Here is a 23,944-nt window from a genome sequence, read left to right as displayed (position 1 = left end):
TAGCTAACAGGAATCCAAACAAAAATACCCCAAGACAAATCTTAATCAAAATGAAGAGGTGTCGCCACATATATCATTTATCTAGGGTGTCATAAACATTACATATTATTATTATCATTTTAAGTTAACCTTTATATTTTACCAATTATAGCTAGTCTTTATTTTTCTTTTTTAATTTTTATTATTTTTTATTCTCTGTTTATTTTTCATGTTAACACATACTTTTACAAGGTATTTTCAGTATTTTTTAAAAAAATATTTATAGAACAATTTAGGAACTGCATTCTCTACCCATTTTCAGTTGGTATTAAAGAAGAGTGCTTTTCTTGATTCCTTCACCTTTTAAAGTTTTGCTTGATGTGCATAATACCAAAAGTTTTAGCCTGTCTTAATGCTCATTTTCTATTACTGGCACATTAAGAAAATGTCTATGTCTCAAGGTCATAATGAAAGGTGCTTATTTGGGCTGCAAGATTTGGAAGTAAAGGCCCTGAGTGTGTCAGTTCTGATGAGGTCAAAGCCCAAGGGCTAGGACTTTAATCTTTTAAATGAATTTTGAATATTCTTTTTAAAATTCACTGTTATTTCTATAGGTCACACGGGAGGCCATTTACATCAGGAAAATCATAAAAGAAGAAAGCTAAGGAGAGGTCTTTGTGCAGTCAAGTGGACTCGGAGCTGAGCTAAGCATTGAGATGTGTAGCTGAAAGTTCATACAATTAACCTGTAATGTAAATAAACAAAAGGAAATAATTCACAGTGCCCAAGTAAATTGAGTTTTTGACTACTAGTGGTTATAGTGCTACAATTTTAGTTAAGTAGACTCTGGTAAAGTCAAATGTTGTATTTTATAGTCATAAAAATTTCTATGAAAGGGAAAGGGTTTTGAGAACAATTAGAATAGGTATAATTTATCAAAGCTATATATGTCATTGACTCATGCAAGACACTAGCACAGTTATCAATTATTAACAACATTTTAATCTATAAAAATACTGTTTTCAGTGTCTAACAAATGGAAATTGTAGGATAAGTTTCTGTTGGTCACAGCAGTAACATCAACAACTGTTAACATGTATGGAGCATGTGTGATATGCTAATTATTTTTGGTCTCTTTACATTTATTATTAAAAAGTCTCCTAGCAGTTATATATGATTGAAAGGCTGATTTCTATATTTTTCAATATATTTTTTTCAGAGAGCCTAACTCAAAGAATGCTGAGTTTGCTTAAGAAAATAAACCTCTGTTGTCAGAGGTAAAACAACAGGTCTTTGGTTGAAGTATTTTGTTCAACATCATTGTATTGTGTTGATGTTATCCAAAGAGTAATATGACTTTAGAAAATGACCTAGTTTTGATATAGAACATTCTATCATTCTATTTAACTTTGTTTTCCACTAATTTGTGACTTACTGTAACTGACAAGAGGTATTTATGGGGATGAATTTGAAAGTGAGAACAAAGTGGGCTGTGACTATGACAAGCTGTGTATTATAAACTCAATCGCAGTATTATATCATTTTCTGAATATCACGAGAAGTGGCCCCAATTTTTTAATAGGAAGTAGAAATAAAAAATTGTCATGTGAGGGGGCTGGAGTGATAGCACAGAGAGCAGGGTGTTTGCCTTGCACGCAGCCAACCCGGGTTTGATTCCCAGCATCCCATATGGTCCCCTGAGCACCACCAGGAGTAATTCCTGAGTGCAGAGCCAGGAGTAACCCCTGTGCATCGCTGGGTGTGACCCAAAAAGCAAAAAAACAAAATGTCATGTGATATATGTGTATTTTTATAGTAAATACACAAGGTTAAAATTTATATCTACCAAAAAAATAAATAAATTGAAGATTTAATCAAGAGCAAAGCTCTGGGTTCTTAGTTAGAGCACTTGCCTTGCAAATGTGAGGCCCTGGGGATTATCCTTGGCGTAATAAGAGAGAGAGGGGGAGAGGTGAGGATGCCTTGGGGAGAGAAAGAGAGAGTGAAAAGGAGAAAGACATTCCCTAATGTTTTCAACTAAAATCAGTAGATATTTAATAACAGAGGGTTGTGTAGTCAAATTAACTTTCAAAGCAACTCATTTTGTATTTATCTCTTGGATGATCTCAATACATAGGAACATATGAAGACATATATATTTCCCTCTAATTCATATTATTAAAGCTCTATCTATTTTTCAGTATGATGTCACACTTAAACTTTTTAATTAATCATTTTACAACTCTTATCTCACCTACAAAAACAATTATGTCAGGGAGAAATTGCAGTTTGAATCACTGGATTATATTTTGCAATATTTCAAATTATCAAATAAGTTAGTTTAAAAGCATATAATAGGTAGAAATGGGGTATGAATACTAAGATGACATATGTGAATGTATGACCTATTACATTCACATGATAAATGATGAAATGTGTCTGTGTGACCTATTAAAATTATGAATTTGTATAATGGTAAATTTTGACAAAAATTTAATTGTCTTTCCTTTGCCCACATAACTGCTAATGGCCCTCTTTTGGTTACCCATCCTAGCAAGCTGCCTCAAAACTTAGGGGCTATATATATGTACGTATATGTCAAGCTGGACCTAGAGAAGTAGGTGTATTTATTACAGTGGATAGGTTTACGACCACCTGCAGGTTGATAAACCTCATAATTGACCATTTACAAGCTGAGATCCATATATGCATTGGAGTATGTGTGTCTCCTGCCAGACTAAGAGAAGAGCAAGGACACAAACAGTGGCAGGTTAAGATCTATATCCTAGCAGAAGCTGAAGGAACAGAGATTCATTCTTTCCTCTGTCTTTTGTTCCATTCAGTCCCTGGATGAATTGCATGGTGTCTTCCTATATTGGAAAGTCAATCTTACACACTGAGTCCACTGATTCTAACACCAACCTCAGCTGGAAATAGTGTCATAAACACACACCCAGAATTAATGTTAAATCAAGCATCTGCAGCTGTCTGGAAACTCTTGATCCAGCCTAATGAGCATATAAGTTTAATCATTATAGTAACATCAGTAATAAGCATTTTTATCCCATGGAGTCCTGACTTTTCACCAGGCTGTAAAACAGGTTTTTCCTATGAAACTGGACTATTCACTCTCTCTTTCTCTTTCTCTTTCTCTCTCTCTCTCTCTCTCTCTCTCTCTCTCTCTCTCTCTCTCTCTCTCTCTCCTCCCCCCCCCCTTCTGAGTCTCTCTGTCTTTCTCTCATCCTCTCTGTCTCTCGGTCTCTGTCTCTCACTTAGTCTATCTCTGTCTCTATGTCTCTTTATCTCTGTCTCAATGTCTCTTTGTATTTCTGTCTCTCTGTATTTCTCTCTCACTTTCTCTTTCTCTGTCTGTCCCCAATCTCATGATTTTATAACTTTTGTTCAGTAACTTAGTGGTATAGACATTCTTGATGAACAGGTTCAGTTCTCCAAGAAGTGGAGGTTAAAAACTGTCCCTTTTGTTAAGACACTGCTCAGAGTTCCCACAACATCATCCCCACTGTGCTATCTTGGTAAAACTGAGCCTGCTAAAAAATATTCTCTCCTTAATTGAGATTCTGTGATTTTAGCAAATGGTTGACATAGAATTATCAATATTTGTGATGTGATTCATTTGTGTCACACCTAGAACTTCTTAGGGCTTATTCTTTGTTCTGTGCTCAGATATATGTATATATATATGTACATATAAATCTATATTTATCTATATGTGTGTATATACATATAAATATATATATCTGTAGTGAGCAACGGACCCTAAGTGTTATCATAGAATCTAGGGTAGACAAAGCAAAGCAAATACATTATCACTGTACTCTGTCTATAGCACTAGAATCAACATTTTAATTGTTTGGGACATTTTTTTTTGGACTGGAGTGATAGCACAGTGGGTAGGGCATTTGTCTTGCACGTGGCCAACCCAGGTTCAACTCCTCCATCCCTTTCAGAGAGCTTGGCAAGTTACCGAGTGTATCCCGCACACATGTCAGAGCTTGGCAAGCTACCCATGCTATATTCGATATGCAAAAAAAGCTGTAACAACAAGTTTCACAATGGAGATGGTACTGGTTCCAGCTTGAGCAAATCAATGAACAATGGGACAACAGTGCTACCGTGGAGTGGGACATGTTTAAAGTTTAAGGAGAATTCTGCAAGTAAAGGACTGTATTGTGCATTATATATGATGTAATTATTCTAAAAAGTATTTCTCTAAGAATAAATGTTCAAACTTCTAAGACATCAATTACGCTGTGAATATTTGAAAATACTTTAAAAGGTATCTAATATCACTGATCTAGAAAGAAAAAAAATGAAATAGTTTATGCAGAAACACTGGAAAAATAGATATTAGAGAAACAGAGATGTAGTTTTAGAAACGTTTTTTTGACTATTAAAATATATGCATCTTTTTTGTGAATTTTGGGTTATGCTTCCTTAGATAATCAAATAGCTTGGTACTTTTCCTGTATAATTTGTTACAATAATTACAATAGTACACTTAATGTCTTCTTACATTATGTATTTGCATTACTGAATAAAATCAGACATTAGATGATGTATAAGATAAACACTTAGTATGTGATAGTTTGAAATGTTGATTACACACTTATTACAAACAGGGCATAATCAGTATAACCAGCCTATAAGAGCTTTTGAAGTTTTACAATTACCTTTTATAGCAATTCTAACTGTTTAGGGATCAATTTCGAGTGCTAGTTATACCATGCTAATATCTATTCACATTTGAGACTTTGTGAACTAAAAATCATAGATAAATATAAGTATAGTATAAGTTTAAAAGTCAAACTTTTAATTCAGCACAAATTTAAATAATTAACACTCAAGCTTGAGTACGTTATTTCTGAGCTTTGAGATGCTTGACTTGAAAGAAAAAAAATGGTGCATTCTAGATTGGTGGAACACAGTATTTTCACAAATCCTTTAGATACTCTGAATTGGAACTCTTTTCTGTTAAGGAATAATGACTTTTGCCATTTCACCATCAGATTGATTTACCTATGGCACACAGAGCCATAGGTTAAAACCATTTTAAAAACAAAGGAAACCTTGCCAAAGGACAAAGGATTGGAAGTGTGTGAACTTGCAGACTGATAATGGGGAGTGAAGGCTAGAAGTCCTTCAGTCAAGCTTAGGAAGGACCTGCCTCCTAGCTATGCCTGAGAACCAAGGGATTCTGGATCGAATTGCTTTGCTTAATACCTTCCACAAGTGTTTGCATTTTCACTCCATGGTATTTCTTCTATTGAATTACATCAGTTACTGACTTTCCTGAAGAAAACTATCCATTTCTGGAGTACTTTGGTATGAATTAAGCTTCCTTTGGCATCTGTATTTGCAAGTTGAAAGGTTTAATGTCACTTATTTGGTGTACTAAACGCTTTTCTATTGTTCTATTTGCATTTTAAGATGTGAAATTGAGTTACTCTTCTCTATTCTGTTTCTTACAACTTTTTTTTTTCAATTTTATTGAAGCACTATGAGATGGTTACATGCTTTCATGTTTGGGTTACAATCACACAATGATCAAATACCCATCCCTCCACCAGTGCACATTCCCCACCACCAATATCCCCGGTATATCCCCCCTTTCCCACCCTCCCCCTGCCTCCACGGTAGACAATATTCCCTTTATTTTTGCTGTATTTTTGGGCATTATGATTTGCAATTTCAGATACTGAGAGGTTATCATGTTTAGTCCATTATCTACTTACTTTTAAAAAAAAATTTTATTAGTGAATCACCATGAAGTACAGTTTTTATGAACTTTTTTGTTTGCATTTCAGTCACGCAGTGATCGTTTACCCATCCCTCCACCAGTGCCCATTCTCCTCCACCAATGTTCCCAGTACCCCTCCCACCACTCCCACCATTATCTACTTTCAACTTTTAAAATGCATTTTTTTTTAACTTGAAGATCACCCTATTGAAGATTTTGTAGGAAGAAATTGAAATAAATCTGTCCATACCACTATGTGTATTTAACTCTCATGTCATGACTCTCATGTTTATTTTCATAGAACATTTAGAAGATAATTGGAAAGTCTGTTCAAAGTTAAGGTGACTTATAGCTTTAAGATATTTTTACCATAAAATGAAAGAATAGCATCTTTAAAAACTCGATTCTATACTCCAAAAAAGACTGATCCGCCAAAATCATTTTAGAGTATGCTGTGAATTAAATAGAGAAAAGAATAAAAAAAAACGTAATTGGTATGCCTTTATTAGTCACATTTTGGTCTAACTTCTCAGGGAGTGTGACATAGGCAAAAGGAAATGGTCCATAGGGGGTTATACATTTAAGAATATGAAGGAAACTTTTGAACAGAAAATGCTTGGTTGAGACAGAAAGTAACTTTTCAAATTTAAGATAGCACATAAATTCCTTTCATAATACAACTAGTATGCTTAAAAACTAACAAAGACATGGGAATTTTGAGGGGAACTGTTTACTGCTTTATCTAGACAGCATTTATAAGCAAAAGTTATCCCAGGATTTTTGTTGTTGCTGGTTACTGGGTTTTTAATTTTAAAGTGCATTATTATTTTTATCAGGTTTTAGATGATTTAAGAAGTCTCTTCAGCCATTTTGGAATTTTTTCAATTTAAACCATTAACTATAGCTATTTTTTTTTATCTAGAAAATAAATTGCACTTTAAAGTTCAGATTTAGCAAAGTGAACATTTTAATGAGACAAATATTCTACTGGACCATTTTTCCAAAGAAAGAATACCTCTGTGCTTTTAGCAAAATGTTAGACATCTTTAAACTTTGCCCTTTTAAAAACCTCTGCAAGCCAATATATTTTAATGGGTTTTAAGATAATTTCTTGTCTTTATTTCAGATGAGCCCATATGAAATTTATCTAGGTTAATATGGAAGTTAAATATAAGAAAAAACAGAATTAGGACAAAATGGAAAGTATATATATGGTCATCATTATTTTTCCTAATGTTACTTTATTCTATAATTCCATTTCCTGGAATGAAGATGAGTTATATTCAAAGTGTGATTTTCAATAATGATTCCATTTCTGAGAGACCAATCCCTCAGAAAGGGATTACTTATTGCTTTGGTGGTTTGAATTTTACTTAATACTGATATCTTAAACTTAATAATAGCAACCATTTGAAACAGGAATGACAAATGTCTAAATCGAAATAGGCAGTTATTATAATGGATGGAGAAGTTGAATCCTAGCAGTAATTACATTTTTTTTAGTGTTTTGTTTTATATTTGCTGACTTCCACTCTGCAGTTGCCTGGCAGAATAATCTGCAGGTAACAAATCTGAAGTAGTATATGAGTCTGTAGAGGGTCCGTTCCTGCTGACCTGTGTTGTTAAGAGTCTAGGATAAAATGATGACTTTGCAATAAAATATAGTGCATAGTGTTTCTTCCTATCCGCACTGACTGCTGGCACTTAGATAAAGCAATGTCTCTAACGTTGAACCGAGTCTTAAAGGGGCAGTGGGGACTAATTTTCTGGTCTAATTTGTTAGGCCAAGAAGTCTCAGCTCTCTGGTCAGATACCTGGGTATCTCCAGGGTGTCTCCGGGAGTATATCTGATTAAAATTAGCAGGTCTACCAGTGAAATAGAACCACGTGACCTCCCTTGATGGCTGTGGTACTCTAGCTAGAACATAAAGGCAAACTTGCTGGAGAAGAAGGATCCTCCTCATAGTCTTGATATAAGACAATGGTTATCACTAGTCTTTGGACTCTCTAGCCTGTCCGTTTGAAGAGGAGAATTATACCAGTGACTCCTCTAATTCTCAGTTTTTCAGACTGAAACTATGCCGTTGGCTCATGTGAGTCTTTAGCGTGCTGACTGAAATTATTAGAAACAGTGATAATCAATGTAAAGTGAGATCATTATTAACAGCCAAGCGTGACTTATAAGTGAAGAATGTCATCCAGATTGGAGTTTCAGGTTAATTTTTCATCCTGAAGAGCTGGGCACATTTCATGAAGATACGGACCAGGGAAAGAATGAAACATATAAAGTTAAATCTCTGTCACATCTCTCTCAAGTACCATCATGGGTGACCCTTGAGTACAGAGATAAGAAAAGGTCCTCAACAACACCGAGTGTGGCCCCTAAACCCAAAGAAAATTTTATGGAGATCTAGTTTACACATATAATAGAGATTAAGAGTAGACCAACAAGATAAAATAACCTACTTTATTCTATTACTCTATTCTATCTTCTATTCCTCAATTTATCTTTTTTATAAATTGAGGAATGGAAGATCTTTTAATTTTAAGGAGGGGATACCTGCTGGTTTGGGGATTATTTCACAGATGTTCTGAATTAAAACATGGACTAGAACTGGAGTTCTGCTAAGAAAGGATGATAAAAGGATTTGGTGAATTCTTCTGTTATACTTAGTTCACTTCTAAGTAATAAATGACTAATTCTCACAGAATTCCAGTTTGTGATCTGGATGTAATCAGGTATAAGATAGCCATACAAAGGACATTGCTCAATAATTGTATGTCTATCTGTACTGTTCTTCAGCAACCATTTATTGGAAATATTAATTCATTTTATTGGGAATATATTTTTCCAGAACACATGGTTGCTGATGTAAATGTGTCAACTATTTCCCAGTATGTCCTCTCTCACAAACCTAGTTTAATTTGAGTGGGGTCATGTGATTTGACTTGGTGAATGAAAAGTACACATGAAACATGTTGGTTATTGTACTTGCCCTATTCACAAGAAAGATGATCCCATGCCATAAACTACTCTGATTGAAGATCTAAGTTGCTACACAGAATCTGGCATATTCTAGTGAATATTTGGAAAATATTATTTTCCAGATTTCCTCCTCTGGTTGAGCACCTATAATTTAATCTAAAGTCAAATAGTTTTTATATTAAAAACCCAACTTAGGGAAAATGTAGAAAAGTGTAGAAAAAAGTATTTCCATATTAAATATGCGATGCATAACTAAATAAAATATTTTAAATAGTTGATTATATTGACTTCAGTTTGACCATGATTGTTGGTAATTTATGATGAGTTGGTAATTTATGATGAGTTTCATGTTCCTTATCATAAAGGGATAATTTTTTCACCTGTGTGATTGTCTTATCAGCACTAAGATAATATGTATGAATACAAAAAGGCCAACTCTAATGCATATCCTTTTCTTAGAAATCTGCAGATGGTGACTGTATCTGAACATAACTTAAAAATAGTTACTCATTGTGAAAGCTGTTTTGTCTAAGTCAGTTGAGAGTGAGAACTTGATTTTAAAAGAGAAATACTTTCCTAATGTATTAAGAGACACACTAATTATTTGTCGGTAAGTTATAAGTAGTAAAACAGTATTGGGAAATAAGTACTAAGTCCTTTTTGTAAGTTTGTTTTTTCTTATGGGCTTAGACATCAATTTAGAAATTGTAAAAAGAATCTCACATTTGTCAGCAAATCCTCTGCTGGAAACATCAAATCCCTTTTGTTTAGAATTCAGTGATATCTGGCCAAGACGGTAAATCAAACTGGTCATCATTTTTGTAGATGGAAATTAATTGGCACACAGTTCTATTCATTCACACACATATTGTCAATAGATCATTTGCATTGCAAATGCCTAATATAACAGTTTTCGCAAAAATTGTATGGTAGTAAAATATTCAATATTTAGATACTTACCAAAAAATTGGCTGAATTCTGATCTAGGTAGCAAAGTGCCATTACTAGTAAGATAGTGTGTCATAGATCACCATTACGATAATCAATATTTATGTTGACTCATAAAATATACCCATTCCTTTATAGGTTTGGTATTTAATACATAGGCAGATTCATTATCTAACATCTGGGTAAGAAGAACTTTTTCAGACACTTTTTACCAAACACCTAATCATTAGTAGAGTTTCATTAAATTTCATATGATCTCTTTTCAGTTTTATACTTATCACCTTCAAAGTATAAAATGCTAGCGATTGTATATATGTGAACTCCAGAATTGCCAAGGGAGTCACAAAAACGATGGGTTTAAAACTGCAATTAATATATATTACTGAGGTAAAATATCATTAAATATTAATACACTAAAATATTAATGGCTATTAATAATTCTGCTTTCTCCATTCCATTGCCCATTATGCTATAAACACAGATAAAGTTCAAAATTCTAATTGGAAAAGGTGGAAACAAAATAGTTCCTGTTGAGATTTTTCTCTTTAATGAGCTCTATTTTACCAGAAGCATATTGGGGACATAAAAGCCACCAGTCTCTCCTCTTCCACTTCCTCCTAAGATTAAGAACTCTTAATAGGAATATACATTAGTTATGATGGAAAAGTACATAACAAGTACAAAATAGCAAACTTGATTATTTGTTCCACAAATAAGATACATAACAAAGACATCTACACTATAGGCAACATGAGCAGAGAATCACAATAAATTATGAATTCATACCAAGTGCATTGTATACCTATAATAAACAGGGTCTAGTCCTTTTAATCTATATTTATCTGCCAAATGTTTCATAAGGTTATGTATCTTACTCACATTGTAGTTATCTACAAATAACTTGTTTTTTCTAAAACATTGAATAAGAGATTCCTTTTGGTAAATACTACAATCACCAAAAGCTTTGTTTTAGTACCTTTCTCTTGTCATTGTTAATAACTACCTAATGTTTTGAGTTCTTACGTACACTTACACTTGCCAGCTTGTTTTAAGCTACAATAGCTATAACTTCATTTATTTACTAAGCTTTAAACCTGTTTGGTGAATTCTGACAGTATCCACTGCAGATGACTTTAATAAAGTGTAAATTTGTTTTAATGATAACTCCATTATTGTACTTAGCATTAGTTGTCTCTAACTTACCTAATGGATTCCTCATATTTAACATCCCTATGTATAATAAAATATATAAAGGGTAGAATCTACTCCATTTTTAAATGTCACATACATATTTATTAAATCATGTTGATCTATGGAATTATAATATTCCAATTTCTACAACTTATGGAGATGTGGAGGTTTCAGCATGTCAATGCAAATTGTGTATATATAAATATAAAGTTATATTATTAGTTGAATAGTTAGTAATGACATTTCTATCCAAGCTATGAGTATTGCTTTTTTGTCAAACCCTTGCTGGCCAGGGTAATTTAAATTTCCTTCCTTACCTGGACATTTGCGAAGCCTATTTTTCTTTCTTTCTTTTTTTTTTTTTTTTTGTCTTTTTGGGTCACACCTGGTAATGCACAGGGGTTACTCCTGGCTTTGCACTCAGGAATTACTCCTGGCAGTGCTCAGGGGACCATATGGGATGCTGGGAATCGAACCTGGGTGAGCCTTGTGCAAGACAAACACCCTACTCTGTGTGCTATAGCTCTACCCCCTAAGGTTATTTTTTCTGTAATCTGTATATAGATGTTTTCACCACTAAATATCAAAATTAAAATATAATTTAATTTTCTTGTGACACTTTCTCATCATAAAACTTAATCCTTATTGAAGTAACTCTTTTAAATTTCTTAAGTAATAAAAGAAAAAAATGTAATTTATTGCTTCATAGCAACAAATACAAACTTTAATGGGGCAATAGGTTGATATTCCAGATATTACAATTAAATATATTATTATAGTGCACTTAAACCTCATCGTGGATATCGATAAACTATGTAATTAACCAATTTTGTAGAAAACAGAAGTGTTATTCTACAATATGACTGGCTTCCTGCTCAGGCATTCTTTTATTCATCATCAATTTTCACAGCTGCCATGGTGTTAGTAGTGATGAAGATAATTAAAATGAGTATTGCACAGGCAGATATATAAATTGGGGGTGAAATTTGCTAAGTTGAACACGAACTCATTCTACTTTATATCTTTAATAGTTTCAATATTTTCTGTGTATTTTTAGTCTTGATACTAAAATAGAAGTTGACAGAACTTATCAAGAGCAAAACGATGGTGAGAGAGAGGTAGAAGTCTTAAAGACAGCAACTGCAAGTTTAATGTTTTAGTATCGATCTCAGTCTCAGGTGAATGGGGTAGGGCGCTGCTCTTTGTCACATACCTGGAGGCCCTTTTCCCATTTCTTGGGAAAAGGTAGACTGACTATTTCAGAACAGGACATATCAGACTTCATCTGAAATTCTGTCACCAACTACCTACCTTAAAGTTTTCTCTTTCCCTCTAGTGGCATAGAATAGCTAGCACAGACCAAGCAATCTTAGTGGAGTATTTCCTGGACACTGTTATCCAGGGAGGTCCCTTTATCCTAAGAAGTTGGTGCTTTGTCAGGCAATTTTCCACTGTTATTCAGCTCTTACTCTTCAAAGGAAAGTGAGCAATAAAGACATTTATTTAGTAATGGTGACAGGCCCTCGTGGTGGTTTCTGTGGCATCTCCCTTGCTTTTATCTAAGTGATGACATATGCTTCTCTGGGCTAGTATTAAGTCATTTTGATGTTTTTAATGGGCTGGAGCGATAGCACAGTGGTAGGGCGTTTGCCTTGCATGCAGCAAACCCGTGTCAATTTGTTCGAGCAGGCACCAGTAACGTCTCTCATTGAGAGACTTATTGTTACTGTTTTTGGCATATCCAATACACATGAGTAGCTTGCCAGGCTCTGCCGCATGGGCTCCATGCTCTCGGTAGCTTTCCGGGCTCTCTGAGAGGGGCAGAAGAATTGAACACGGGTTGGCCGTGTGAAAGGTGAACGCCCAGGTTGGCCCTGTGAAAGGCGAACGCCCAACCGCTGTGCTATTGCTCCAGCCAAATAAATAAACAAATACAATTAAATAAAAATGAAAAATGCATAGATAACCCCTAACCTGAACATTATAAAGCTGTGTTGCAATATTATGAGGTGGTGTTTGATCACAAGGAAAAATATTCTCATGAGCTGTTTGGGCAAATGTGATGTATTAAATAATTTTTCTTCCCTTTGTCTCAATTTCTATCAATAAATCACTGTATTTTGGATGAAGCCAAACACTTTGCGGTATGGACTTTTAATTAAGTCGTTGAATATATAGAGACATTTGTAAAAACAGGTGCCTGACCCTCAACATAGGTGGGACAGGCTGGACCCTAAAAGACTTAGGGTAGGTCTGTAATGAGTGACTGAAGAGAATCATCTTAAAAGTAGATGGAAATGTGATGAAAAAGATGCTGAAGCCAGAAGTGGCCGTTTAGGGTTGGAGATAAGCGATTGGAAGAGAATTGATCGGTATTTCACTGAGGTATTTTCTCCCCTATTATCTGGACACTAGAAGATGAAAATCTTTGCTGAGATTATGGTGAAATGTAGAACAGAGAAATGAATGGTGAGAAAAGGCAAAGTAAAAGGAATATCTATTGGGTTTTGATTCTGAATTGATTAAGGATAAAAAGACTTCAGAAAATTCCAGCTGTTTGATGTTATCCACTATTGATGAGAGTGAGAATGGCTGTCTTGATGTGGCTTGGATTTGAAACTTGCCATGCTTTTGGCAATGTTTCAGCAGTTCACTTTGTTATGGCACTGTTAGCCACGGTACTTCATTTCTTGATCTCAGAGACACCTTAACTTTGGAAGACATTATTCTTTCCTTCAGTAACCCTCTCTCAGTTTTATTTTCTCCTTGAAAATATCTATTGTTCCTTTAAGATATGCTTCAAATGATTAAAGATTTGCGAAAAATCTAAGTCTTTTTGCTGTGTCAGTTTATTTTTTTATCATCTTATCTCAATAGAAATTCTAATATGTGACTTGCAACATTATGTTTGCAACTTTTGCTTATGCATTCACTTTATCTTTGATTTTGAACATTTCCACAGGACATAAATGATGACTAATTTATTTTGTATGTGATATCTATTCTGTACTCAATAAATTGCTGAATGAATAATATACTATGTCAAGGGAAAAAACACAGAAAAATTTAAAATATGTCACCTACTCCCATTATCTGGCCTTTTTTTCTTTTATAAAATAACTAGAGAACTAGAGGTATGGTGTTGCACACTAATAGGAATGCGTGTATATATATATATGTATATATATATAATTCCACATATTGCTCTTTCTATGTCATCATATAATCTGCAAATATAAATGTTGAAACAAAATAAAAACAGGAACATGAGCAAAATTTCAAACTGCCTTTTTGAATAAGTCTACAATAATTGATATGTCACTGTTTAAGATTCTGAAAGGTAAACCTAACTTGGCCGTATAGTATGGTAAAATTCCTCCTAATTTTGTAAGGTTTTACACATTACTACACTTATTTTACCTTTCATCGATTATTGCTCAGGATTACTCTTAGAAGTGGTGCTCAAGGACCTGAGATAGTTCCAGAGATTGAGTATGGGCCTGCTGCTTGCAGGACGAGTAACTTACCATCTGACTATCTCTCTAGAAGTATATAACTCTTCACTTGATATAGTAGAAATCAGAAGATGCTGAGATAATTATGCATCTCTTATATTGTATTGCATTGTATACATAGACTTTTACTAATATCAATTCTCTTGTCACTTTAAAGTAGATGGTGCAATTTTAAAGTGTTTTTTTCCCAAGAGTTCATCATTTTCTGTCCTTTATCCTTACATGTTGCAGACTCTCTTGCAGAAACTTATGTATATTGAATGCAGAGGTATCAAATCAAGTCTAATACATATTGCAAAAGTCAGTGCACCTGTCTTTGATACATGGGGGCACTTGAATGCACGGATCTGGAGATAAAAAGATTATTTTGATCTCCATCACCATTTCATTATTCAGTGGACATGGAAGGACTGATTGCAAGGGAAAACCAGCCAGTAATTTCTTTCTTTTCTTCTTCCCTTTTTATCCTGCTGCATCAGTAATCAATTTCTCACACCGTTTTGTTTTTGCGTTTTGTTTCTATTTGGATGTGCCTCCTTTCTCTGTAATAGCTATATCAGGAGGAAATATGGACACCTGCAGAGGGCCCATTTCATTTGGTTGTGGTTTGTTAGTGGAAGTCACGGTATGGCTGCTTTAGAAATTTCTGGAAACAACACCTTTACAGTGGTTCAAAGGTGTAGTGTTTATGAAACCATGCTGGTGGCAGGTCAAAGTGCATATGTAGCTAAAAGCATAAAGATTACCATATGCTGCCTTAATGGAAACAATCAATCAATCAGTAAAATAACCCACAGATAGTCTCATCAGATGTATCGTAATCCCTCAAACTTTGATTTCAACCTATGTGAGGAATTTTCAGAGGATCCGACTTGTTTATTTGAACATGTTCATTTTGGTAAAGGAATGACTGTACGTGTCTTGGAATTATTCTTGGAAGAGACTACTCTTCATATTTTTGGCAGATATATTTCTTTACTGAAGGGTCCCTTTCTTTACCGCCCAGCATTGATGCAGGGTCTTAACTCTCCTTAAAATATTCTCCTAGTGCAAGGGGCACTGGCAATGAGATTGATGTCTATACCCAAGTTGCAGTTTTTGCAGGAAGCCCTTTCACTTGACTTGATAACTGCTTGTCCTCCGCTGAATGTAGTCCTGGGTATTCCGGTCTTAGCTGCAATGATCGCATGAATTGTGCTCTTGCAGAAAGTACTTACTCAGAACTACTGCCCAGGGTCTTGTTGGAACACACCTACTCCTAGCTTTTATGGCACTTCCTTCAAATTACATTTTTCTGGAGCCATTTATTTTCATTGCTGTATATTTTTACCACTACTCCGCAGAGAAGTAGGCTCGCTAATTATAAACGGATTTATCTTTATGCTCGAAGCAAGTATAAGGATATAAACATGGGCAATTATCTGTGATGTATCATCTTTTCTAACAAAACGGGTTTGCAACCGAGCACCTTGTCACCTATTAATTTTAACTAAGTATAATTCTCTTGACGCTAGTGTTTTCCTCTTTGATTAAAATGTGGTGCTAATCAATGCAAACAGAACCCAAGAGCCTTCCTGTTGAAATGAGTTCATTCTGTTCCAAGTAGGGTAGGAGACATGGGCTGAGAAAGGACCTAGTGTGGGTAAAGGAGGCTGTCATTGTCGGGGAGGGTATGGTGAACTAACATTGTATTTCTCCAACAACATTAATATAGATACTGTATATTACACACTAGTTTGTTTTCTTTGGCAAAGTACACTCAGTCTGAGATCATTAATACGGACTTGAAAAAATCCATGGAGTGAATGTGCCATGAGAGTCACAGATTTAAAGTGTCTACAAATATTAATTTTCTTTTTTTTTCTCTAGACATCTGTCGTTTTAAGGCTTATTCTCCTATTTCTATTTTTTGTCACTTTTCTTGTGGTTTGGCTGTCATCTGTCTCTACATTTTGCTGCTTTTGAGCTTTTAAGTCAGTGCATTCTAATTTGTAATTTATAAAATGTCTTAGGTAGGGCAACCTGAGAGAAAAACTAATTATAACTCTGTCCTAAAAATGAGAAATGTGACTCTGAATGAAATAGTCTGCTTCAGAATAAAGTTTATAAACTGTACTCAAAAATTAAATAAATAAATGCTATCATGAATCATGCTGTCTATTAAATTTGAAAAATATGCTGGGCCACAATGTCTTCAAATATGTGTGTATACATCTACCGTCTTGGTGCTCACATGTTTTGGGGAACATCTATCTTAATTATTATGAGTATCCCGCTATTAATTTTATATTTTTGAATGCGTGCCAGGGATTGAATCCAGGCACTCATAAATGTAAGAAATGCATTATACCTCTGAACCACATCCTTAACCATAGGTATGCTACTCTCAATTGTGGCTACAATATCATACAATTTTCTCTCTACAATCTGGAATTATCTATAACTACACATAGAATATAATATAATACATCTATCACCTGCACACTTCCTTTATGGATTACCACATATATGTTGGCATATCAGTACTTTAAAATGTTAAATACTCTGCAATCATTATGAGAGAATTATTTCATGCATTTATACTTGAAGAAGTAGTAATTGAAAGTAATTATTTTTATATTTATTATGAATTTATTATTTTTAGATACTGTTCATGTCAGGGATTTTAATAATGCTTCAATTGGCAGTATTTTACATGTTATCTTTAGCATATCTAAGATTTAAGTACATTGAGGAATAAAATTTCTGGGCCTCTGTTACTGCATTTTCATTTTTATTAGATATTGCCAACTATTGAGTTCCTCAAAGCAATTTGTCATGGGCTGGAGAGTAGTACAGTGTGTAGGGCGCTGGTCTTGCCTGCAGCTTACAGCTGTTCCATCCTCTTCCTGTACTATATACGGTCCCTTGAGATGGAGTGAAGCAAGTTCTGCACTTGCTCTAAGACTGGGAGCAAGTTATGAACACAACTGGGTGTTACCAAAACAGAAATAAAAGAAAGGAAGTTTTACCGGTCTGTGACCTACATCATATGCAGGTTTCCAATACAACAAATCCTTGCTAATCAATGATAATTTTAAACTATGCATTAAACAAGTTTGTGGATATCCAAATAAATGCAAAACTATATTTCATTGCTGTTTTATTTTCCAATTCGATGGTGACTATAGGATATCACTTTTTATATGATTATTGGAATTCCTGATATTCATTTCTAAAAGTGTTCAACTTATATTACTCTAAATACTATATTAATTAAAGAGCTTCTCCAAATAATCTCTAAAGGAATTTTTTTTCACATTTGTAAATACCTTCTCATAACCACTAACATAATTTTATTTTGATTTTATAAGCTTAATGTTGAATCTTTGATTTTTATTTTAAGTCGTTTTTCATAATTTTTGCATTAATCATTTCACTCAGAAAATACTCTTTATTGTTACACAGTTGTTTTATTTTTAATTATTTTCACTGCAACTTAATTGTGGCATATTAATGATCCTATTTAACACAAAATGGGAAATTAAGTTACATTATTAATTCTTAGCTATCTAATCATGATGTATGTATGTGTGTATTATAATGTTTTCACTAAAATTTAAAAATGTTCTTTATTGTGTTTTATTTAGTTTATATTGCTACATATACAGTTTTTGTTAAATGTGTTAATTCTAAAGTTGTTTTATCTTAGTAAATCTGTATTTTGAATGGGAAGAGACAGGAAGGAAATAGTAGGTCATTTGTATTAGCTGAAAAATAACTTCACAAAATAGAATTATAGTCTTATTTGTTAAACTTGTGAATGTTATGAGAGAATATATGCCAAAAAAAACCATACATTGCCAATTTACTGACAATAAATATTTTCTTCTTACAATAAATATTTTATCAGGAGTGATCATAGTAAAGATCTTTATATGGGAAGATTAAAGAGAATCACATGCGGTTTTCACAAATGCAATCACATATATCTAAAGTGAGAAATGTGTGAAATTTGACATATAGAGAAGAGAAATGTGAGAGAAGAGATAAAAATTTGAAGAAGACAAAAATAGACAGTAAAATGAATATGTCACTTTCCTTGCACAAGTTCTATCCCTGGTTCAATCCCCAGAACCACATATGGTCCTCAAAGAGCCACTAGGAGTGATATCTTAATAGAGGTGTGTGTGACCTCCAGACGAACACAAAATCAAAACTGATTTTCAGATGTTGGCCTTAAAGATTAAATTGACGTGTTCACAACACAAAGTGGGTTGGAGCGATAGCACAGCGCGTATGGCATTTGCCTTGCATGTGGCTGACCCAGGTTCGATTCTTCCATCCCTCTCAGAGAGCCAAGTAAGCTACCAAGAGTAACTTGCCCACACAGCAGAGCCTGCAAGCTACCCATGATGTATTCGATATGCCAAAAACAGTAACAACAAGTCTCATAATGGAGACATTACTGGTGTCCGCTTGAGCAAATCGATGAGCAACGGGATGGCAGCAATACAGTGATACAACACAAAGCACGCTGGTAGTCATTTGTCCTTAAAGGATGGGACTAGTTACTTCTTCCTTAGACTTCTCAGTTAGGAAGTACTAGGGTTCGGGAGATGCGCCAGTGGGCGTGGTGCTTGCCTTGAACTCAGCTGACTTGGTTGTATCCCCATCACCCATATTATATTGCAAACACAATTAGAACTGTTCACTGAACATAGCCGGGAGTAAGCCCCCTAAACACAGCTGAACTTAGCAGCAACAATCACCCTCACCAAAAAGAGGGGGGGTCTCTTAAAACCTTGATTGCTGCCTGATGATACTGACTTCAGTTTTCTGTTCTTTTTGAACTTTGAAACAACACATTTAGATTACTTTAAGCCACTGTATATCTTTTGAAATTTTTATACATTTTATTTCCATAAAGGAGTTTGCAATAGTTCATTCAGATAATATTCGAGCCCCCACCCCACCAGCGAGTATATTTCCACTACAATAAGAGGGGAGTATGTGAAGGTTGTTGTATTTAATTCTATAGCCATTTAAGCCCGTATGTAAGAGAATACAAGCAAGTATGTTAAAATTAAAGAAATGTGTGCTACTTTAGGTACATTAGTGGGCTAGCATGGAAGAGGTAGTGCAGCCACATTTGTGGACGCGTGCTCCAGGAAATACTACATTGCTCTCTTCTGGTAGCTTTAGTTTATAGTCTCTGGATCTTGGCTGTTGATGATATTACATAGCACCAGGGGCAGTTTGTGGGTGTAACTCCCAAGCTACTGGAAAAGTGGGGAGCTAGGGGGAGGGGGCCCAGTCCTGATCTGAGCAGGCTTGGATATCTCAGCCACAGGTCCCACATACCTGGGTTCCTCTGCCAGTTCCCTCATGGAGGAGGCTCACCAAAGTGTGTGGAAAGTGGCCTGAGCATGACTGAGCCTGGGTTCTCGAAGTTTTCGGCTATGGGGGTTCTACTCGGGGCAGGAAGGGTAACTCAACCTGCCCCCCTCTGAGGTACTCCAGTGAATAATGCCTGGTGCCGGGTCAGGAGATTCTGCTTTAAGCACTGTATTTGACTTAATTTCTTTAGGCAGCCAAGGAAATTAGTACAGACTTATTTTCTTGTTGCTGTTTTTGTTTTGAGGGTCACACATGGCAGTGCTCAGGGTTTACTCCTGACTCTAAGCTTAGTGATCACTCCTGAGCTCAGGGAACCATGTAGGTTGGCAGGGATCTAATGCCAGTGTGCTGTGGGCAAGGCAAGCAAACTATCCAAGGCATTATCTCTCCAGTCCCAAAGGAAATTGATACAGATTTGAATACTTTCAAACCAACATTTTTAATATAGTGTAAAGATACTGGATGCATTTTTATAGTGTAAAGATACTGTGAATGTTTTTTAATTTTGTTTATGACTTTTTATATTAAAGATTCTGTTTGGCAGATAAACTTTCATGAGTTACCTCATGGCATAATTTGCTTGACAAGGTGTCATATTGCTTTAACAAGGTGTCAAAGGGTGTTTTAAATAACAAACATTTATTCTTATTGTTGTGGAGGTGGAATCTCTATAAGATCCTATTGATAACAGATCCACTTTTGATGAGTTTCCTTCTGATTTGCAGATATCTTTCTTCTTGCATTTTTCTATGGCAGAGAAAAAAAGAGAAATAAGCAAGCTTTTTCCTGTCTTGTCTAAAAGAACACTCATATCTTTATGGAGACACCACCTCCAAATATAATCACAATGGAGTTTAATACTTTAACATAAAAGCTTTAGTAAATGTAGGAATGAAGAACTTGATACTGGTATAAGAGAGTGACAAAAAGTTGGCAAATTTACCTAGAGATAAGAGTTAAATTATAAATTTTCTATCTGGCCTATTGCTATTTTTATTTTCCACTCAAAATTATTGATACAAAATTATGACCCATATAAATATGTATCCATGTAAATAACAAAATAAGTGTAATGAATAATATGTTACTGTTACTGTTAATTGGGATTATAATACAGCACAACTGATAATACATATCCAGAATAAAGTTGCTATAACTCAAACTTTCTACATTAAAAATGTAATCATATGAAGATATATAATACAAAACAAGAAAAATATATTTGTTCTCCATAAGTAATAGGGATGCCCTCACACACTTTATTGTACATGTATGTACACATTTTAAAAGCTTATTTTCTATCTTTAACCATAATAGATTTTAATACCAGTTAATGGCAACAAATTATTCTGGGAGATTCTTAAAGATTCTCCAGAGTCAGAATTCAGGCAAATATTTTCTCATGTATAATTCACACCCAATATAATACACAGATAAGATGCTGTTTCAGAAATATATTCTACTAAGTTCAATATGCTGATCATTTTAAGTATGTTTTTTTTTTTATTTTATCACCATGTGGAAAGTTACAAAGTTCTCAGGTTTATGTCTCAGTTATACCGTATTCAAACACCATCCCTTCACCAGTGCCCATTTTCCACCACCAAAATCCCCGGTATACCCCCCGCCCCCCACCCCAACTGTATAACTGATGAATTTCACTTCATTTTCTCTTCACCTTGGTTACGTTCCATATTTCAACACAAAACTCACTATTATTGTGGGAGTTATACCCCCAAACAAGATAACCCTACTAAGGAAGCATTTGATAATTAGTTTTCCATTAAAAGTTGTATCTTTTCAGGTTTTAGTAAAGGTCAGATGTGTCCCAGTCCCGAATCCTGGAGCCATGTTAGTTGCTGCTCAGTGTCGCCAGGGCTCCATCTGGAGAAGGTGTGCAGGGTGCACCTCCTCCTTACGGCTCCCCGGTGTTGTTGGTCCCAATTCGGGTCCTGAGCATTTTCCGGGCCACGTTGCTCACCAGAATGCCTGGCCGCTTCTCTGTTGAATGTGGCAAGATGGAGCCGAGGGTGGGTCGAGGGCATGACTTCCGGCGGCCGGGACCACTTGGAGTTTGGGCTGGAACCGCCCCACTCCAGTGCCCCCCCCCGCGGCTCGGATGTGTCCCAGTCCCGAATCCCGGAGCCGTGTTAGTTGCTGCTCAGTGTCGCCAGGGCTCCATCTGGAGAAGGTGTGGTGGCTGCACCTCCTCCTTGAAGTACGTTTTGAGATTATAGTGAGGTATAGAAGTGCAAAATTAGATTTTAGCTTAATACAAACAAGTACAGTTAAGTGAGTACGTAAATGTTAGTAAAAATGCATGTATTTCTCAGTTGAGTCCACTGAGAAGTTTAAGAAGCATTGGCACTCTAGTGAAAAGAAATATACCTTATGCCCATATCGTACTTTTTAATTTAATTTCCCAGTAGGAATTAAATAGAAACCGACGTCCTTAACGGTGCTGACTGTAGAGTGGAAAGCAGTTGTCTATAAAATTATCCTGGAACGTCTTATACAAACTAGAAAGTGATCAATAAACAGAATTTTGTTGCCCATCAAAAAATCCAAAGGGATGCAAAAGCTTTAATAATACCAAAGCTGGAACAATTTGAAAAGCAACATAGGGGAAGATGCAATTCTGGATAAGATGACCTACAAAATAATCCACTTGAATTCATACTAATAAACATAAATTATTATGTGAATAAAATTCACAAAAAGACAAACAAAAAAAGAATAATAATCATTCTCTTTTGTTTGCTTATTTTCTTTTGGGCCTACACCTGGGTCTGTGCTCAGGAATCACTCCTATTAAAACTCAGGGGGGGTGGGGGCATATAGAGTTCTGGGGATTGAACTGGGTTGGCCATTGCAAGGCAAATGCCCTCTTGCTCTCTGATCCCAGGACAATAATCTTTCTTGAAGAAAAATTTTGAATACATTTTGGAGATATTTCCCTTTTTAGAGGTGGAGCTTAACTCCCTAATCCTGAGTAGAGTTAAATTTAGTGACATGCTCCTGGACATACATTATGTCACTGTCATCCCATTGCTCATCGATTTGTTTGAGCAGGCATCAGTAACATCTCTCATTGAGAGACTTATTGTTACTGTTTTTGGCATATCCAATACGTACGGGTAGCTTGCAAGGCTCTGCCATGCAGGATCGATACTCTTGGTAGCGTGCCGGGCTCTCGGAGAGGAGTGGAGGAATCAAACTCGGGTTGGCTGCGTGAAAGGCGAATGCCCAATCGCTGTGCTATCGCTCTAGCCACATTATAGGAAGGAGAAATAGAAGTTATGCTGAAGACGTGTGTAATGATAAGGGAAGACTATCTCCAGGATCTTTCTTCAAAAGTAGCTATGATTATAATGATGTAAATCCTTCTGAGTATAATCATGAGAAAAACATCACATTCCACTTGAGGGAGATTCTATAAATGCCTGATTATTGTTCTACCAAACACCCACCGTCATCAAAATCAAGGGAAAACTGAGAAATTCTTACTTTCTAGAGGAGGTAGAGACAAAAAGGCTAAACACGTAATCCTTTACCAAAGCAACATACAGAACAAAGGGAAAAAGTAATAAGAATGGCATCTCGATAATACAGTAGCAATGGTCAGTAGTGTCAAGTAAGTTGATTACTTTTTTTTAGATTTAAAAAAAATTAATGAGTCACCTTGAGGTACAGTTACAGACTTACAAACTTTTGTGCTTACATTTCAGTTGTACAATGATCAAGTACACATCACTTCACCAGTGCCCTTTCTCCTTCACCAATGTTCCCAATATCCATCCCAGCACCCCCTCGAGCCCCCCTTTTCTCTGTGGCAGGCAAATTCCCTTTGACTCTCTCTCTCCTTTGGGGTCTAAAGTTTGCAATACAGGTATTAGGTGGCCATCATGTTCAGTCTATAGTCTCAGCACACATCTCCCATCCAGAGCGAGCCCTCCAAGCATCCTTTACTTGGAGTTCTCTATATGAGCTGCCATTTCCCCAGCATGTGATGCCAGCTTCCATACCGTAAGGCAATCCTCCTGGTCCTTATCTCTACTATCCTTGAGGGTTAGTTTTCTATTATGTTACTCTATATTTATATTTATACTTATATTTATATATTTATATTTGTGGAATATAAAGTAAGTTGATTAATTTTTGTGGAGGGGCAGATTCTAACCATGACCA

At 35.3% G+C, this 23,944-nt stretch overlaps 1 protein-coding gene across 6 annotated transcripts in view; it reads left to right on the top strand.

Moving 5' to 3' along the window:
• Positions 1–23,944, top strand: part of CDH12 (cadherin 12) — a 1,011,811-nt gene that overhangs the window by 316,749 nt on the left and 671,118 nt on the right. The gene's annotated exons all lie outside the window — the stretch shown is intronic.

Source organism: Sorex araneus, chromosome 1 (assembly GCF_027595985.1).
Source record: "Sorex araneus isolate mSorAra2 chromosome 1, mSorAra2.pri, whole genome shotgun sequence".
In the NCBI taxonomy this organism is placed as follows: Eukaryota; Metazoa; Chordata; class Mammalia; order Eulipotyphla; family Soricidae; genus Sorex; species Sorex araneus.
The sequence above is the reverse complement of the archived record's forward strand: the minus strand, read 5'-3'. Positions and strand labels throughout refer to the sequence as shown.